A 21569-nucleotide genomic window follows, 5' to 3' on the forward strand; every position below is an offset into this window, starting at 1 on the left:
CATTGCAGCTGTCTTACAACATCAGACTTTTTTTTTTTTTTTTTTTTTTTTTTTTTTTTTTTTTTTTTCTCTACTTTTAATTTCAGTCTTAATTTGATTAATTGGAAGCTCATAATAAATTCATAATGCTTGAATGTGGGGAAGAAAATGTGAAAATGTGACAGATTCTTGAGGAACTAAATGTTACTTTATGTCTGAGTAAGACAGTATGTTTTTAAAATTCAGTCTTTGTGTTACGCTGCTTTGAAAGACTGTCTCAGCTCATTTTAGGATTTCTTTGTTCTCTGCTTCTAATTTTTATGCTTTCGATGCCTGTAAGACTGCTGTTATTTCTGTCTATGGCCATAAGGAAAATTCTATAGTTTGTACATATGACATTGTACTTCCAAGAATTATCAGGTTTTTTTGAATTCTAAAATGTAAGAAACACTGTAGAATGGTGAGTGTGGTTTTCAGAAAATTGTTATTTCTGCCATTGATCCTTCCCAAAATACAAGCTGCCTGCTGCCTATGAAGCAGGATAAAGCAAGCTGATTTTTTAAAACTTTTATCCACAAGCTTTGCTTTAGAATAATGCCAAAACAAGTGAATTACTTTTGTAAAAGCTTACATTTAAATGCCATGCCTTCTGTGAAATTCAGATGAGTTGGATGGGGAGACCATTCTCATCCGTCAGTTGAACCCTTTGCTTTTTATTCAGGGAGGCTTTCTGGCCACAGACTGACTTGTGAAGTAATAATGGCAATGACAGCAGTGTTTGGCAATGGCCCTGTCCCTGCATGTATGTATTCAGGAGGAAGCATGGTGCAGCAAGGTTCTTAAACTTTTAATTATTTTGCTGGGGACGCACAAGCTGAGGTGTTGGTCCTGCTGGGTGCTCTGAAAGCGAGCGTTGGACAAGTCTCGTGGGGAGGAATGGGGATGTGTGGCCCTGCTGCAGGGCTGGGCAGGTCTGGGTCTCAGCACGCTCATCCCTGGCTGCTAATCTTGGCCAAACAGCAATAGCAGTCTTTGGGGAAAATAGAAATGTCTCTATTCCCTGAAATATTTTACTTTCTGGATTTTCAGAACCTAATGCCAGCTGTGGTGGTGCTTGGGGTCTCCTTGGAGGTTGGAAGCCCAGGATTTCCTGACAGTGGTGGTGCTGGCCTGCTGTCTGTAAAAACTAACTGATTTTTTCTTTTACATTTCAGACTTTAAAGGGTGCATGTTGATCTTCAAGGGTAAATTTGAAGAAGCTGTCTTAGGGCATGATTTTTAATTGGCTTTTTCTCAGATAAAGCGAAAGAAAAGCCATTAAACTTTAAGCTACAGTTTTACTGATGCTTATCATCATTGTCCAGTGTGCAAATTCTAGATTTTAAAGTCAGATTAAAATTAAGTATTGGGTGTTTTAAGTGCAGATTGTTGCTAGTAGGAGTACCAAAGCTGATTGTCTGCATCAAAATTGGTGAATTTAATATGTAAATCTGTGAAGAAGGATGAGGTCCTGCCTCTGTGACCAGAGAGCTGCTACCACACACCACAGGCAGGACTAGTGGTCCTGCCCGTGGTGTGTGGTAGCAGCTCTCTGGTCACAGAGAGCAACACACAACTTTCCCAGGCATTGTTCTGTGAAAGGCTATGAGGAGATCAGAGAAAAGAATGATAAACAATTATCTTCACTTGCTGCACCTGTTATTGTGCACGTGGAATGTGTTATGGAGATTTGTTTACCAAAGTGTGCTTTCTTAATTAGCCAGTGGTGATGGTGTTTGAATTAAAGGACCAATCAAGTCCACCTGTACTGAATTAGGGTATAAAAAGCAATGGGTTTCTTAATAAAGTGAATTAACCTTCTGTGAATGTCTGAAAGTATGTATCATTTATTATCCGGTCCTGACCCATTGTGCTGACAGTGGTGGTGATCAGCTTCCTCAGCATTTCTCACTGGCTGCCAGAAGTATTGCACCATGGTGGATGTGGTGAACTACAAAATGTGGATCTTCTCTGTCCCCATTCCATTGAGTTTCCTACTGAAGCTTCTGGAGTTTTATGTTGTCCACAGAAGCTGGTTATGTGGAGAGCAAAATGCTGTGCTTTGATATTTGGACTTGAGTGATTTACAACAAGCTGGATGCTATAACCCCAGGGCCATGTGTGCAAAATCAGGGGCAGCAGCATCACTGACTGATAACGTACTGTCTTTTTAAGTTGAGTGGGTTTGATTATGGTCTTAGGTTCTTTGAATCAACTTTTGATATTGTAATCAATGGGAGAATGTGAAACTAACTTTACAAGCAGGTAGGAAGCAGGTAATTTTACAAGATTCTTGTCTGTTTGCAGTTCCTGATGAGCAGGATTCACCTTTACATCACATGATAGTTAATTTGGATTCAGTTTGAGAGCACAAAGCTTGATCAGATGCAGCAAATGCATCATTCCAGCAATCTCTGGCTTTTCTTCAGATGTTAAAAATATATATATCCATTAACTCCTGTTTCTTTATTGCCACAGGTTCTGCCTGGCATACTGCAGAAGCATTGCTGTATTTTACCTGACAGGAATACAGGTAAACTTTTTTTCTTCATGAGTTAGTATTGTAATATGATTTGGAGAAACACAAATTGGATTATCTAGAGTGGCCTTGTTTGCTATTTATAGTCATTGAAATTATCTTATAGGGAGTGTTAACTTTGATGTTTTGTTTGAATTACCTGCTTTCATGTGACATTTTTATGTATTCTGTTAACATTCTGGAGGTGGCACCATTGTAGAGGTTACTCTCAGGTCTCGCTTATAGTTATTCAGTATGAATTTCTGAAGCACTTATATGTTTTTAATTATAAAGTTACTACTTTGTCAAGAGAAGGGGTTTAATACTGGAGTCTGCAGTCTGGTCCTGTTGATTCACAAAAGTACTAAGCATTAAGTTTCATGTAGCTCTGATTGCAGATAAATGCTTGCCCTGTGCTTATTTTTTAGAGTAGAGGAGTAGTCAGAAGCAGTATCACTAACAATACTTTATTGTTGTGTAGAAGAAACTTAGAGTAATGTGCTTGTGAAAGAACAAATAAATTGTTGAGAATGGTATTGGAAGAGAAGAAAGCCATGATTTAATTTTGCATTCTTTTATTACGGGAAAAGACAATTTCTTTTAAAGTAAGTTCAAAAAACCTTTCAAAAATAGTATAAATTGAGTGAAAGTGTCTGCATATGCAACTCTGGATGTGATTTGACAGACTAATTTTAGAGAAGTAGGAATAAAAATATAGCTTTTTTTCTGTATCTTCTTAATAGAATATATGTGATTGCTGGCATCTCTTAAATCTGCATACCCCTTTCCCCCAGTAGGTACCATTAAAATAAACTAGTTTCCTCCTTGGCTTGCTATTATCTGTATTTCAGACACAGTTTGCACTAAAGGTAATTACAGAGAGAGCTTGACAACTGTGTTGAACTGTAGTGGGATTTGTGGTTACCTGCCCATGTTCAAACAAAATTTAAAATCTGATTTCCATTTTAGACTCTAAACGTGATAGGAGTACTCTAGTAAGATAGTTCATAACACAGTCATTCCAGCAAGAATTGGGAAGTTTATAATTAGCAAACAAATTGCAGACAGACTTCGGCCTTCATAACAATTTCAAGAGCTCCTGAAAACTGGTCTTGGTGTAATGACCTCAGCCCGGTCTATGTGCTCCTTTGCTGATATCCTGTGCCAATTACTTTTTTTCCTTTTATTTGTAATATAGGAACTTGATCCAGATTCCATTGACAAACAAACTCTTCTTAACTTATATAGAAGTGTATCATGTAGCTATCAGAGCCAGAGTTACATGAAGTGATGGCCTGGAGCTGGGTGGTAAGACTGACCATTTATCTGGAGAGGGTATAATATATGTCTCTACAACTAGTATCAAGAAAACCATTTATCTAAAATCTCAGTCATCTGCAATAGTGCCTTCATTTGGACATAAGAAAGAAAGGAGGAACATGCTAATATAAAATTTGGTTTTGAAAATTTTGAACTAATCTCTTTGAAGAGAAAATCTATCAGGCTTTGGTATTTAACGGCTGCTGTACAATTCAAGCACACTTCTCTGTGAAAATATCTGTAAGTTCTATTGCATCTGTGTCACTGCTGCAGTATTTTTTTATACTTACCTACTATATAGTGGGGAGTTGCCAGGAGGTGCAAAGTAAATTAAATCTGTGTTCCATTTTCCTTCACTTCCCCTATTTACAGTGTTTAAACACTTGGCAGAGAGAAGGAGAAGGAGTGTTCAGACAGGACATGGGGGGTTTTTCACCTCCTTTCTGGATTAAAAGAATGACAATTACAGTTTGATTAATTGCATCTGTTAGAGCTAAATTAACCTTTGTCTTGTCAAACTTTAGGTCAAAATCAACTAGTCCAAACTAAAACCAAGACATTCAATAAATTTGTGCAAATTTGGAATGTGCTATTTGCATTCAAATGTATACATCATACATAATCTTGTCCAGTTTCATTCTCCATAAATGAGCACAGAAAAATTACCTGATTGTGAGCTGTAAGTCTGTGTTCAGCTGTTGACATTTGAAGGAACTAAGCAGTGTGCAGGCTTGGGTGTTATTCCTAATAAATAGAGGAGAATAAGGAGAAATGGACTAGGTGGAGGGATGGGAGAAGAGAGAGGGGAAGAACTATATAATGAGATGACAAAACCATTAGGGAAAAACAAGATGCTGTAGGGAGTAGGATGGGAGAGGGAGAGTGGCAGTTTCTTCACTTATAGCCATTCAACAGTTCAAGTGAAGGCAGTTTGGTGTTCTTGGGCTCCTCATTCAAGAGTGCCCCCATGACCAGACTCTTCCACACTATCAGCACTGGAGCTGCATCCCTGGGAAAGAATGAGCCCTTGGGAATGCTGGGGCCAGTGCTACCATCCTTCTGTCTGGCTGCCCTTCAGACCTCAGTTTGATTCTTGGGGAGTACATGCAATTAGCCTGAGATGTAATATGTCCCTGATTGCTTGTACTCTAGAAAACTGCATGTCTCATTGTCCCTACACTGTGTAGGAGTTTGAAGTGACTACATGTTGTCAGTATGGGTATTCTGTGTTTGTAAACTGGAGAAGCGAGCTATGCATGGAAAGATAGCTACATGGGAGCAGTGATCTCCTTCCAGTGGCGATGGTGTGTTAGTACTTCTACCATGAACTGTTATTCTCAGTGTTTATAACTTAGCTATAAAAATATATCCTGCAAAGACTTTCAAATTCAGCCATTCCATGGCAATGCAATTTTGGAAGAAGATACATATTTAATGAGATTAGGTATTTCAAAGGTAAAAGAACGATTAATTCTCAAACATGTAAAGCCTTTACAAAATCAAATTTTCTAAATAAAACACTGAATACAGCTAGTAGTTGCTGGCATTAAGTTTTGCTAACAGACAGTGATGTTTCAATTCTTAAGCATTGATTTATTTGTGGCTTTCCATTAATGATATTTTCATGGTTTAATTAAAAGTTTATCTAGCATGCATTGGCACAATGTGTGCTTGTTATTGTGTTAGCTGGTATCTAGAAACTTTATTTGTTACATACTCTATTACTCAAGAAGCAAAAGATCCCAGACTAGACACCTTTATTCTACACTTCCATCTGATATAACCATATCCATAACCATGCTGTAATAACTGTATTGATGGCCCTGCTCAGTTTCTTTCCATCTCTAACCAGACAGCAACAACTGGGATGTATTAGCAGTTACAAAGTTAATTAGAAGAAAAGCATCTACATGTTCTGTACATGCGTTAGTAACAAGATCGTAAGGGAAAACAGTGTGAATGTACTAATGACCTGGTGGGGAGCAGCTTACTTATTTTCCTGAATTATAACCCTCTCTTTCTCCAGCTCCAGCTGGGAGAAATAACCCACCCCTTTTGATGGACATCCACCACCCCGTGTGTGCACATGCAGTCAGCTCATATTCCCTTTATAAATATTTCCCGGCAATGATCCATCCCCTGCTACTGGGCAATCTTCAGCCAGTCCAGAAGTCCTTTCCATTACTGGAGAATTACTTCTGTAAACCTTAGGCAGATGCTAGAGCTGCCCTTCCTCCCTCCCTTAGTAAGGTACATGGATATGGTAATGGATAAGAGAGCTGTTCATGAAGTATGAGCAGTGCCCTTGGTTTCTACCCTCAAAATGAAGATAGCTTTTAAATGCAATATGTTTCGGCATTGCTAAACAAAACAAAAAAATTGAGGGGTAGGACTGCTGATTTGAAACAGAGAAGTCAATGTACCCTGCTGTGGGTTGCTTTTTATTTAAATGTATGTATTTTCAAAATTTATTTTTATTTCCAGTCTTGCTTGAAATAGAACTCTTCAGGCAGTACACGTGGGTTGTTCAGCTGTAGAAAATTTCATGCAAATAAAAAGAAGAAATATATCTGAAAGCTTATGCTTTTGTCTATTCTGTGTTTAAACAGTTTTAGAGCAGAAGAGTGAATTATTTGGAGTTTGATTTTTGTTTATCCCAGGCCTCCCTGTATTATGATTTAGCACAATAAATGATCCTCAAGGTGTGCACAAATACACTTGGTGAAGTAAAACATCAGAGAACTCTTTAACAGAAGGCACTCACTGTGATTTTTACATTGCTGCAGCTGTTAAATGGATGTTCTTGCACTGCAGAGATGCTGATAGCTGTGTGTTTTGTCTGTCTCTGTTGTGCTCTTGATACACAATTATTAGTTTTCTATCATGTGAGGAAATTGCACAAACAGCCTCTATACTATTCTTTTCCATCGTAGCCATGGGTTTGGACTGCAAATTTGGGCTCATTTTCCCCACTGAAGATCCCAAAGGAAGGAATGAATCAATAGTCACTAGCAGCTTCTTGGGCTGATTCATTCTTTGACGCTTTAATCTTGAATTTCCCCTCTCATCCTGAAGGAGAACATAGGTACAATAAAGAGCATCTGCAGCTATCTTGCTAACTTCATTCTGATAAATAGCTCTCCTAAACTTTGAGCAGCACTCTTAGGGAAAAAAAAAAAAAAAAGGAAAAAAGATTGATGCTGTCTCAAGTTTCTTCATAACCCATTTTCAGGTCAGCTCTTGTGTGCTGATATTGAACTTGTGCAAGATGTTAAATCCTTCATTATAATCATCCTCTTTTGTCCACTGCATTGCCTAAAATTGCATTGAAAAAAGTGTAACTGATGTTCTGCTTTCTGCAAAGAATGAGTAATATCTTCTTGAGAGAGTGGTAATTGCTTTATATACAAAATCAGGAATTTAATAATAACCAATCTCTTCACTGGGTAAAGTGCAGCCTAAGACAGTAACATTTCATCCTTTGCTTGTTTGCTTTTCTTCCTGTTGCTTGAAGAGCAAATATTGAACTGGAGGAAAATCCAAGGTGTTATTAAATAGAATTCCTGCACTAAAATTGACTAAATTGGATAAAGAAGTTAACATAGCTTTTTTTTTTTCCCCTTTAACTACAAGTGTGTTACCTTATTAAATTTTAAAATACAAGCAGTGTGAATTAGTGCTCAAAACCAATGTGTTTTATAACTAGCAAATGTGTTGCTGCCTGCTAGTTAATTTTTATATATATGTGTATGTATATATATATATATATATTTGTTGAAATGCAATGAATACTTGTAAGAAGAGCCATCCAGATGACTGGGCTGACAATGTGTATGTATGAACTGTACAGCAGCCAGTTTGATTTCACAGAAGGAGTTACAGCATAGTGTTCAGAAGCCAAAGTCCTGCTACAAAAATATCTTTACCATATTCACTAGCATATTCCATCTGAACGCTTCCAAGTATTAAATTAATTGTGATTAATTTTTGCCTTGTGCCATTGTGATAAACATGTTTTTTCCTATCATGTCCTCTTTAATCAAAGAGGAAGTCAGATTATCAGCTGCTGCCACATAAGAATATTCACTGGGGTGATATATCATCCTCTTTAGAAGTTCATTGCTGAAACTGAAGTTGTCCTTTTGCTTTCAAGATGTAGTTATAGATTTTAGACAGTTCCTGCAGATTTCACCTGCTGTCTGCTTGCTGAGTTAAACATGAGCATTTTCATTCAGATGTTCAGCTGCAGGCTGCCTGCTGGTACTTTCCAGCCCAGTTTCCATGGAAATGGAAATTAGAGGGCAGAAAATAAAGGAAGAATACGTACTTTCTTAATCTTCTAGTTAATCCGGAAGTTCTCTTACCTTGGTGTCAAGGTTGTTCTGCTTTCAGTTGGATACATATATGATGCTGACTTATGAAAATTCAAAAATAAATTAAACTCATTATTAGAGCTGTTACAAGCAATACCTGTTACCATGACTCTGTAGAGGTGTTGGAGATCACCAGAAGAGGATGAAGAAGGAAGAACTGGACTGGGAAAGAATAAAGTGATGAAAGGATGTATGACAATACCCAGTGGCCATTTTAGACTTAGTACTGCTAGATGTCTATCTAGAATGAGGAACTATACACTTTCCATCACAAACTAGCCAGAAGACTGCCTTGTCTTATTGGATCTGTATATACAGATTGTTCATCTTGATCCTCTAAAATCTGGTCTCCATGAGCGTGAAAATATAGGCAGGCTGGGCTAGATTCATACTTCAAAGGGGCCAGGTCTATTATCTCAAGACCAATAGGACCTCAGACTTCAGTATCAAGGCACCTATAAAACGAATAAACACATGTTAGTCCACTTAAAATAATTGAACAGGCTAGAATACTCTGGATATGTGTGAGCAAAATAATGTTTTAAGGCTCCAGCTGGCACAGATCTCTGTGCTATTCTGCTTGTAGTGTAAAAAGAATGATCAGAGTACACAGTGTTGGTGCTTCAGTCTTTGCATGGTGTCCTAGTTGGTTGCAAGCATAGTACAAAGCCCTTTTTGGAGTTCCAGGTGCCCTACTACCACTAGTTCACTCAGGGAGATGTTTTTCCACTCTTATTACTGTTATGAGCAGCCACACTTTTGCTTCACCCAAAATTAAAACATCTTAAAACCAAAACACTGAACAAAATACTTCACTAATGTTTAGATGTCACATTAAATATTTTAAGATTGATAAAATACGCTCCCCTGAAGGGCAAGTGTTGCCTAACCCCTGTGTTCTCAGGACTGAGTGTAAATCCTTAGCTGTGAAACAGCACTTTCCCAACAGTCTCACCCTCATGTGTGGGGAACAAGGACTGAAGAAAGAATTCTGACTTGGTGAGGCTTTATTCTAGAGGCAGACGTGGGCATGCGTGTTCGCAGTCTTTGCCTGACATCGCAAGAGTCCTGGTAGCTAACAGTGCGTAGGAAGGAAATTCTCTCCAGAAAACAGCATCCCAAAGCTTACTTGACCTTTACTTCTGAAATGTTTTGTAAAGCATTTCAATGTGTATAGTTCAGCTGCTGAAGGAAGAGAGAACTGTGCATCCTCAGATGCAGAAACAGCAGGCAGCTCTGATAATTGACCATGTTAATAATGTGAGTAGGTCTTGATAAATAAAAGCTGTACATAGAATGACTGATTTCTATATGTCACAGTTTGGGATTTTTATTTTTTTTCTGCTTACATCTATTTGTGAAACGGTTGCCCAGGCATTATGTAAATCACGTGGACTGAGGGGCTCTGAGTGTGTGAGTGTACTGTACACGGGCACTCTCTTGCGGAGGAACATGGTTTGGAAGTTCACTGCCAAAAGGTATGTCTTGGCCAGCACAGTGCAGTGTGTGGGGAGAGGTAAAGAGTGTGTAATTGAGCAGAGAAATCAAAATACAGACATTTCTACTCATACAGTGAATAAGGAAAAGTATTAATATGTTTTTCTAGAACAACTATGAGTTATTGGTGAGGAGCACAGGGAATTCTTATAGATCTCAGAGGAATATAGTTATAATGCTGAAGGACTCTTGAATTAATTGGTTTTACGTGGGTTCAGTAGACCACACTGATATTTCATTACCCTTAGAGAAATTTGACTGTAGGCCAAAAAAGCTATTCCCTTACCTTTTAAAGCTCTCAGGGGTGCCTGCACAGAAGTATCTGCATTCCTTGCTTCAGTAGCATCCTGCCTCTTCAGCTACGTTGAGGCACTTCTGAAGCAAGAACAGACCTCTTGGCTGGTATGCATTAAATACATAAGTCAGTTGTGCAAAGTATAGAAGTAATAGACATGTTTAGTTTGCTACCATTTTAAAAATATATTAATTATATTCCTTTTTCTCTTAAGAAAAGTAAGTAAGTAGATCGTGATCTTAAAAAGATATCTGTTCCTGAGCTTTGAAGACATCCTGTCCTGAGAGGAGTAAGCAATCAAAACAGCATTGGAAGTGATTACCAGTCTTTTATTCCAGTCACATAATTTGTATTACAATTCTTCAATTTGGTGGAAGTCCTTCAAAGTTTTGAAGAGCAAAACAATTTTTCAGGTTTGTGGGAATAATGGAATTTTTCATGAATGTTTTCTTGGAAAAAGAATGTTAGTTAGGAAAAATAAGTACTAGAACTCACACTGCTATCTTCTTAAAAGAAATCTGTTTTATGAAACTCTTGTTTGCTATATTTTGTCGATCTTCACCCACCTCCCACTCCTTCCACCCCTTTTTACTAGAAGAGTGGGAAAGTATGGGGAATTGGATTCTGTATCTAAGATGCCCACAGGGTTAGATAACTTTTATTTTCATAAGATGCCTGAACAATCTTTCCCTGCTCTTAGGCATGCTTTTTAATTTGGAATAGTCTGCTTCATGTTTTGGACTAGTATTTAACTCCGTAGGATAGAATAAAAGTTTAAAAGAGATGTAGCATGCAAGCATCTCCATGATTAAAACCATCAGATCTCTCTTTCAATCTAATTGTGCATTTTCCAGAAAAGGACATCCCCCTTGCACTGATGTACTGGTGGAAACTTCTTCCAGATGTACGTTTTTTCTTTCAGCTGACTTTATTAGTGTACAGTTTTTCATGTCCTTCCTAAATCTTGTATTAGCTGGTTGGGTGGGAGTACTAACACATGCATTTTGTTATCAAAACATCTGAGCTGTTCATGCTTTCTGTTCTACAGTGATATTCTCTGTGTTTAAGATGGTTTACTTTGCTAGAATGATTTAGTTGGAGTAACACTGTATGATGTGGTTCTCCTGCCTTTTTGGATACTATAGGAGCTATAAATAACAGCAGCTAATGTCTACAGTCATGCACAATAGGAAGCAATTTAACCACTTGTCTCCTTTATGTCACGATGGGAAATACCAAACATTTCTGCATCAATAATGCATATGATCCCCAAAGCCATTAGTGGTGCTTATTGTAGAAGTATATTACCAGAGGCAGTGCTGCACCCTCTGCACTTGAGATTAAATGGTAGCAAATGTTTCCATTCATGTTGTTTAGTCATCTCACTATGACTGTGCATTGGTTAAGACACCAGCTGTACCTCCAGAGACTCTCTCCCAGTCTGCCAGCATAGAGGAGCCACACTGTCAGGCAGGGAAAAGCAGGGGAAGAGCTTGGAAACAGCAAAAATGGACACATTGCCTTATCCTTCTTGACACAAAGGTCATTGAGGCAGGGAAAGAGCAGAGAAATTGAAGATGTTTCACCATGCAGGAGGCTGATATTTCAGTATAACTGTGAAAGTCATTGTACAAGATTAGATGCATGTTGTCACTTGTAGGTTGTATTAATTTTATTGAAATATGTTGATTTGCTGGACTTACATAGGTAAATGCTTAAGTGAGAGAGTTTGAATATGCAGCTGACCAAACCTGCTGTCCCAGAATTCCCCAGGTCTTTTCTGGACACAGCTTAAAATCAGGGAAGAAGTGAGGGTAGAGAGTACAGTACCAGGGAAACTATGAGAAGCATAACTCACAACTGTTCTCATTTGACAGCAAATCCTGGGGATGAATCATCTGCAGATTTTCAGTGGTATATATAGGAAACCTAAACTTACCAAAGAATAGCGATGGGAGGACAAAAAGCCATGGGGGCATTTGTGGTTTTTCTTACCTTATGTAATGACTTCTTGAATGTCCTTTATAAACCAAGGACTGATCCTCTGTACTGTACCATTAACACTTGTGAGCCATGAGCCTCCATACTGAACATGGGCAGAACAATGCTGGAGGCTTCAGTTGACAGAAGTTTAATTCATGAACCACCTTCACAAATATATTTGGAAATTGTGACTCACAGAAATCAGCCCACAAGGCATAAGAAATTACATCATGGTTAAGCTGCAGGTGATTATAAATGTAAGGGATAAGATAAGCTTCAGGGAAAAGCATGTATATGTTGAAAATGCTTCAATACTTTTTGCTCCCCTTCTAATTTGGAGGGCAGTTGGAGAAAGCAACACAAAATTGAAAATCTGAAGAGGAAGGGTCAGCATGGCATAGACTGTTAATACCATGTGTTACGAGATGAGTCCTTTCTTTCATTACCATAAAGACTTGGAAATCATCTACAGCCATGACCATCTGTCCATTCGGACTAGTAATCAGTGCTTCATATACCTGAGTGTAAATCTTTCTGATATATTGTATTTGCACTAAATGTATATAATGATTCTTTACCAAAGATCATTACAATTTTTTGCCCAGTGCTAAAATTTTCTCTCTCCTGTTTCTATGGAAACTGTAATACTGATAAGACACAGTAAACAAATGCACTGTATCATAAGCCTCCCCTTTAGCAGGACATTCATTTTGCTAATATCTGTCCAAATTTGTCTGGTGACAGGTGTTGTTCATTTAACCATTCAAAGAGTAAAGTATCTATTTAATTTTCACTGAAGACTTCTAGCTTTGAGGGCTTTTACTTGCTCCTGAATCATTTTCCTAACACAGTGGTGGGTTGGTATGTACCAGTGGTTGCCATTGCTAATATTTGCTTAGCTCAGAGGAGAATAATGAGTGCTCATATGAACTGCTTCAGAAACAGGAAAATCTGAAAGTGTAGAAATACACTTGTTGCTAGCTAATGCAGAAACTAAAAGCTTCTTTTGCCTTTGATTCTTTTGAACATGCTTATGTGGCATTGTCTCTTGGGGAAAGGCCAGCAGGTGGCCTGCTGTCTAAGAACTAGACAGGCTCTTGTGGAACAAGTTACACCTCACAAAGTGGAGTGTCATCTTCCTGAGCCATGCCCAATTAAAGTCTTGAAGTATTTTACTCAGCAAAAAGTTCTCTGTACATTCTAGATTGCCAAACACAGCCGCACAGTGAGGAGACTGACCTCCCCCTGCTCTGGCTGGGAGGACTGGCAGGCTGCAGGCAGAAGCAGGGAGTGCATCCCCTGCAGCACTGAGGACCGTGTGTCTTGAAGGCATTGCCAACCCAGGGAGCTTGAGGTGAGATGGCAAACTTCATACTCACTGACCATACAATAAAATCCCTGCTTGGTTGCTGATCTTACCTTCTGTTTTAGAACCTTCCTTCTGTGATACCAGTTTCAGTGTGACTAACCATGCTGAAAAGGGTAAGGAGGTTTTCAAGGATTAGAACTGAATAAATTGTTCAAATGAGTCAATAAATGCTATGCCTATGCTACACTTCTTGAGCGGTTGATGGCGAGTGAAAAGTCAAAGCTCAAATAGCCAAGGTTAGGAATGGAGAAGCCTGCTTGGTTTTCATGTGCTGAAGAGATTGAATTTACTCTGAACTCTTCCCCTGGGCTGCAGGGTGGCAATGAGGCAGTCACCTTTGCTCCAGCTTGTAATATTAAATACACATTAACAACTTAAAGAGCTGCCATAGCATAAGCAAAATGCTTTTTATTTTCTATGAAAAGCTTATGATGCTTGTTCATTAAAGACCTGCTATATTAAATATCTAACTAAATCAGTTGATAACTTTACTTAAAGGCAGTCACTTCGAAAAAGGGTTTAGAGAAACTGATGGGAATGGTGTGCTAATAAGGAAAGCTGGTGATCTAGAGAAACACAAGTCATCACTCAAAGCCTTCATGTACTCATGGTAATGGTAGTGATAAAAATTTTAGGTTTTTCTTTTCAGTTTCTTTAGCAGTACTATGAGTATTGTTACTGTGACAGGGACTGAGATAGTCTATCTGGATTTTGGATGCAATGGTGACGAATGCTGCTCCTCAAAGACAGAATTACTTTGATGTTCAATAAGAAGTAGACTGGTGGATGTTATGCAACTAATTCTTTGTGTGCAAACACAAGTGTCTTAGTATCATCCTAAAGAAAACCTCTTCAGGCAGGGCATCAGCTTTGACAGGGGTGCTTGAGATACTTTTTACTGCTTCAGTGAGATTGGCTTCATGAGGGAGCCTCCCATGCTTTTTCTTAACTATTAACTCAAGAAGCAAATGAAGGCACATCAGACTGCATAGGCAGAGATTTTTTGAAGGACTAATAGTATTTTATTCGGCTTTTTTTTTTTTTTTTTCATGGGGGGCAGGCCATAAGTCTTCATTATGATTGTCTTTCCATTTCTAGTCTTTACTTGAAAAGAGATCGATTGTACCATACATCATGAAACTTATAAAGAGGGTTTATAGAAAGACAAGAAACACTTTTTACCAAGACAGTGAGCATTGGTTTTAAACTGAAAGAAGGGAGTTTCGGATTGGACATAAGGAAGAATTTTTTTACAATGAAAGGAGTGAGGCACTGTAAGAAGATAAATGGCAGATGACCCATCACTGGAAGTGTTCAAAATTAGTCTGGTTAGGGCTTTGTACAACTTGACCTAGTGAAAGATGTTCCTGCTCATGGCAGGAAGTTTTGGACCAGAGGATTTTTAAAGATCCCTTCCAACCCAAACCATTTGATGAATCTGTGGGTTTTTTTTTTTTTTTTATTATTTTGGTTCTACTTGTTATTTGAATTAAAATTCAAGAAGGGATAAATTCTGAGATAGAATTGATTGCTTGTCCTTTCAATTTTCATGAGATTCACCTCCATATTGGAAGGCAGATTTTGACCTTAAGGCTGACATCTTCAAAATGTCCTCCTTGTAGGCATGAAGACATTACTCTGTTGGAAACCATTACAAGTGATAGTTGCTGGGCTGCATTCACTGTTTTCTGCTAGAGCTGGTCTCTGACTTTACTCTAGTAATTTATGTGAGGAGGCTGTGGGCATCTTTCCTCTTTTGAAACTCCATTGTTTAAGCTCTTGTGGAAGACATCCTATGCCATTTAATAATTTTGATTTTTTTGAGTTGTAATTCAAGAGTGTCACAGATCACAGATATATTCACTGATGTTCTGTGTTTTCCTTTTCCATAGGACCTTTCATAACTCTGCATAGCCAATAACTCAAATCTTCTTCATTGTTGGTGGTTATTTTCATCCTTTAAAAAAAAAATTGACAGCTTTATCACTTTGTTGGATATTTTGCTGATTCTCATGCCTAATGTTTTGCAGTTCCTGGTAGGATTTTTTGTTATTGCCTTTCTAGTTTTGCTGCATGTATTTGATCTTTTAATTTTCTTCTTTTTAACTTATCTGATTTTTTTTCTTTTTTTTAGTCATATAAGAAACAGGTTGCTATTCACTATACTTCCTCTTTATTGATGTAGCTAGCAGATTCTTAGCTTTTTGATGTTGCATAATTCTTGGCTGCAAAATTCAGAGCTTCTTTAACTGTTACTGGCATCTTTGTTTGGCATTATAGAAGACATATGGCTTCCTACAAAACTGTGTCGTTATTTAACTTGATTTTCATTGCCTTCCTGTTGGAGCTTTTGACTAAGGTATAAATACTGCATCAAATATTTCTTTCCCCACTCAAGAAATCTGATGTTGGCTTAACACTGAGCGTTCTAGGAGAACCCAGGAGGTTTAGCTTGCAGTAAAAAATATTTTGGTTTTTTATTCCCTGCTTCTTCCTCCTGGTGCTGGGAATGTGTGCACAGCACAGTAATTTTTGAATTTTGTCTCAAGCCGTGTGGATAGGATGGTACAGAAGTGCCAAGAGTGAGCTAATTTTTCAGCAGAAATGAAGATATGTGTTCCCTTTTTTTTGTTGTCGTTGCTGTTGTATATTGATTTGAGGTTCTTTTTTTTTCTTTTTCTGGATAGGTGATAAAGATGGAATTTTCATTCCATTCTTTTAACTTCACTATCCTTTCTACTTGCACTGTGGTCAGCCAAGGTGAATGCAGGGCAGTCACAGCATCGTGTTGTTGCTCTTTAGACTGAGTTTCCAGACTCCCACAAATAGCATGTCTTCTCTAAAACAATTGATTGCTGTTGCCAGGGGTCTGTTTTTCAGAAACATTTTTCCTTCCCAGGTATTCTGAATTGGGATTCCTCTAAATTCATACATGATGATATGGGTTGTCCATAATTTAGGATCTCTAGTACAGTTGAGTAGTGTCTCTGTCTCTTCATAAGCATGTTTTACATTTAATGTCTTCCCAATGGATGGTAACTTTTAATTTATGACACAATCTACCTATATGCAGAATTTCTTATGGAATTACTAACTAATTTTGCACACAGTTTAATGAAATAATTTCACAGTGATTTTGACTATTTTGAGAATGTGATATATGGAAGAATTCTGCCTGAAGGCATATTACTTAATCCAGTAGAAAACTGCATTTTTTATTCTAATTATATCTATTTGATGTGATGACCACAGGATTTTTAAATCATTCAGATAATCAGAGAAGACCATTAGTTCTGGAAGGTCTGATTTGAACTTTGGACAATCTCTTCTCCTTGTTCAATGCAAGTTCTATTCATGCCTGCCTGGAGGTAACTCCAGACAATTGTGCAGCCTGTGACACGTTCCACAACTTCCTGAAGTAAAGTAGGTCTGCATGTGATTAGTCTTACTATTAGATTGTGCAAAATATTTCAAACTAAATATACCATGTTGCAACTTTAAACTTAATATTATTGTTTGGTCCACCATGGACCTAGAGAATATTTGATTTTTACCTATTTTTGCAATAGTATTTTATGTACCTGGGAACTAGTGTCCTTAATTTGAGCCTTCTCTGTTCCAAGAAAAAATGTTAAAATAGTTTCTTGACCCTTTCACCATTTTTTTCCTGAAACTTCTTGTGGAAAAAGTGAATCTGGCTTTGCGCTCTTTTTTTTCTTAATGTGTGATGTGACTGCATTGAAATTTCTTCTTACAGAGGTAAGGAAATGTGATCACTCTTCCTAGATAACAAGAATGCTTGTCCTGCAGTTATTTTTAAATCCAGTTAAAAAAAATAAACATTTGCCTCTATTTCTGATATTAGTTGTAAAGCAAATGACATAGGCCAACATAGCAGCCACAATGAAATAATCCTGCTTAATCTCTGTGAATTGAAAACATAAGAAGAAAGTCATCATTTAAAAGCTCAGTTTTAAGAAGTCAGTTAATATACACTGTGGTTTGTCTTCCATTTAAACAAGAATTAAGGCGTGATAACTTCTTAATTCTCAACTATATTCTTGTCCTCAATTCTTTCCTTCCCCCATCCCTCCATCTGTGGTAAAATGAGACTTTAAAAAGTATTCTCATTTCTGTATAGCTTCTTAACTGTAACTAATTCATTCTATTGATTCATTTAGAGGTGATATTTGCAGAAAGTCAAGAAAAACATTTAGCCTATTTTTATCAGTTCTAGCCTTGAAATTATTAACAGGCTAGCTTATTTGATGTTATAGATATTGACTTTGGGATGCACTTACAATATTTGAAGTTCAACAGCCAATAAGTAAATTATACTAAAATATGAGTTAACTGGCACCAGTGACCCTTGACAATTTCTGCATTGCATTTTTGCCATATATTTATGAAACAACTGCCATCCCAGTGATAATCCTTATTTTCAATCTTTAAGTGTTTTCCATTTAATATACTCACATTCGGATTACACACTGAGAAGTAAATCTGTAGGAGTTAAGTGCCTGTTTTCTTATATTGTGCAAAATAAAGAAATGTAGCTAGACATATTGCTGCAATGATGATTTCCAACATCAAGTATTTTATTCAAATGAATTAAAGGGCATGTATGCATCTAGCAAAGGCTGCATACTTGTCTTCCATCTAAGTACTTTTCCTCCTTTAAATTTCTTAATATTAAAACATAATTAACTTGGTTTTTTTAAGCTGTGTGTGCAAGTTAGGTTTTTGAAATGAAGCTTTCTGAAGAAACTAAGTAATAACTCTACCTTCTTGAGATATTTGGAAGTATTTGTTCTTTTTTTTTAATTTTTTTTCTCCTTTTATTTTATGACTGAGGATTTGTTTGCAATTCAAAAGTACCTTTATCTTTTTCCTGGGATATTCACTAAGGGTTCGGGGGAATCTATTAATGTAATATTTTAGAGTTCAATGAGTTTGTCTTTCCTCCAGATCACCTCAAGTTGGCTAAAAAATGCAAAGATTATTTACAAATATGGCTGTGTACATTAAAATGATGCGAAACTGGCACCTGGGCTTTCTGTCACAAGAGAAGAAAACTTCTGTAGGTCTGACTCCTTTCTTTATGAGGACCTGATAGAACAAAGCACTTAAAAGTATCTTTCCTCAAAGACATTAGTGAAAAATATGGTGAAAATTGGCAGAACAAAGTTTAATGGAGGATTTTAGACAACTTATAATCAACAACAAAAAATTATAGCAGAGGACTAAGCCCATTGTAGTTGAGGAAAATTACCCTATTGATTATAAAAGGAATTAGGTTGTTTCAATAAATGTTTTTATTCTGTATTCTACTTTTCAGGTGTAAGGCCTTGTGTTATGTAAGTCAGTAGTTTTTCTGTGACAGCAGTATCTACAAATAACATTAGAACTGTCTGTAGAGTCAGGTCATTTGCAACCCAGGGCATAAAAAAGCTGGTTTGAAAGTTTTCTGGTTCATTGTTTATACTAGAATAATAGAATAAGGACAGCTGAAGAAACTTCTCTGCACATGGCAGGGGGGATGGAACTAGATGATCTTTAAGGCTCCTTCCAACCCAAACCATTCTATGATCCTATGAAAATTCTCTATGTGTGCCAGTATTATACCAGTATTCAAAGTAACAATCAGGATTAGTCCAGTAGCAAATTAGATTCATTTTATACAAAACCTGAATTCTGTCTAATCTTTTTGGTTAGTAAGGAGCCTCAGGTTTAGACTCTGTGATGGCTTTTCACATTTTTCAATGACAGTAGGTCTTGGCATAGAATCACAGAATGGCTTGGGTTGGAAGTGACCTTAAAGGTCCTGTAGTTCCAAACCCCCTGCCAGAGGCAGGGACACCTTCCACTAGACCAGGTTGTTCCAAGCTCCATCCAACCTGGCTTTGAACATTTCCAGGGATGCAGAAGTTTTCTTCAAGGTTTCAGTTAATTTCAGCCAAATGTATATAGAGTGCTGCAAGCTTCCTGACTTGATGCAGATGATTTTAAAAACATCACTTAATTATAGCAGAGCTATGGGCTAGACACTGGTTGAAAGACAGATCTCAAAAGGTTGCTGTGATGGCAGTGAAAAGAGGTCATTTTTAGAACGGCTGTGAAACACGTAGAACCAGGGTCGGCCCAATTCAGCACTCAACTGTAACTAAACAAAAAAAAAAACCTTCTAAAACTTGTATCTGAAACAAACACTTAGAACACCATGACTAGAATGTATGTACAAATTTATGTCATTCATGTCTACAAAGCTGGACACTTTTTTCAGGGAAAAATTAAGTCAATAGGCCAATTAGGACCAAGAAAAGGAGGTCATAAAACTAAAATAGCAAAGAATGTCTTGGAAATTTCAACTCCTTCTATTCTCTGGTGCTGGACATGGGATGCAACACTGTTTTAGGGTCATGCTGGGGGCTGAAGGGCTCAGTTACAGATTCAGTATTTAAACAGAGGACTAGGGAACAGGAAGGGGGCTTCAGCATTACAGTGATGTTCTTGATATTAGTACGTGACAGTTTTCTTGCTTGTCTATTTTAAGTGACCTTGGAAGAACATATAGGCATGTAAAAAAAAAGGAAAAAACCCTTAAGGTCTGGGTAAAATGCATTACATGAGACTCAGTTTGATCTTTGGCTTTTCAGAAACAGAGGTGTTTCAGTTGAACCAGATCAGTCCAGAGTGAATGCATCATCAAATACAAGGCTCTTCAAATTGTCAGAGAAAAGTAGAACAAGACAGCTACAAATAAGGCAATTTTTTTTTCCTGTGGTGAAAATAGAGATAGAAATGGCTGGTGAAAATTATTTCCCATGACAGATTCTTCATCTCTGGCCAGCTCCCACTCATATCTGTTTTGTTTCATACCTGAGGAGTTTTGTGTTGACCCTTCCTTCCAGCTCAGGAGGCCAGTCCTGCTGAGTCAGAGGTGTATTTCTAAAATATGCATGAGACATGCACTACAATACCTAGCCAAATGATAATGCTTTAGAGCACCAGGCTTCTGACTTCTGTTTATGGGAATTTGCAGGAATTTTCACTTGTCATTGAGACACCTTGCTAATGCACTTCACGTAGATGTAAAGGTCTTTTCTCTGGACCACTTTGCTTATTTACTTGTGTAGCAGGGGCATGTACTGATGACCTTTAAGACTAATTGCTGCATGCCAATTTTGCTAAATATAAAGCTAGATATTAGCTGTAACACTAAATTAAAAAAAAAATCCAAATTCCATATTCCCTCTCTTGATTTTGTCTACAGATTTTTTTTTTTAAATTCTTATTGTGTAAATTCTTTTTCTGGGCATTGTTGTTTCAGTGGTCAAGTTGTAGAGGCTGCTGTCAATACAACCACAAGATACACCCAACATGTGCCTCTTTAAAAGCTCATGATTTAGGCAACCAAGCTGACTGGAGTTTTTGTGTAAAATGCAGATATCTGTGGTGAAATGGTGACCAAACTAGAAGATTTCATGATCAAAAGAATGGTCTTTCTTTCTTTGGGAAACACTGAATTGTATGGAAGTTGTTTTTCTGTTAATTAAGGGCTTCAGGAGCAGGCTGAAATGGTTTCTTCATCACATCCTGTTATCTGTGCAATGTAGCTTGCATGTTCTCCTGAAGTTTGCACTTAAATTACTGTCTTATTTCCAGCTGTCTGTAGCATCAGAGCTTTTAACTTTTATCTTGATTTTATCATGGATGGATCTTTCTGGCTCAGAAGTGATCAGAGATCGCTTGTTATGCAGATGAACAATCTGAAGAGCAATTTCATAGCAGCAATTCTGAATGAATCAGAAGTGCAATGAGGATTAACGGGATTGTCAAGCTGTGTCTTGCTGAGAAGTACACCCGTCCACTAGATACATCTTTGCCTACTTCCAGTGATCCTGCGTCTCAAAATATTCAAAACATTTCCTAATCTAGTTTTGCACACAAGTAAATGCATGTACTGTGTCCTAATTGCTGAATTCAGTCAAATTTTAAAAGTATGCAAATATTACATGCTTATGATGTATGTACAATGAATGTGATTTGCATGGGACTAAATGCTGAGACACGTTTTTCAAAAGCATTGAAAAGTGTTTCCTGAGCAGGGTGCAGTATTTTTAGTGTTGCAGATGAAAGTTCTATCATTGTTACAGTGGGTCTTGTGCACACATTTAAACAATGTTTGTAGATAAA

Source organism: Pyrgilauda ruficollis, unplaced genomic scaffold (genome assembly GCF_017590135.1).
Source record: "Pyrgilauda ruficollis isolate IOZ18807 unplaced genomic scaffold, ASM1759013v1 scaffold40, whole genome shotgun sequence".
Taxonomy (NCBI): domain Eukaryota; kingdom Metazoa; phylum Chordata; class Aves; order Passeriformes; family Passeridae; genus Pyrgilauda; species Pyrgilauda ruficollis.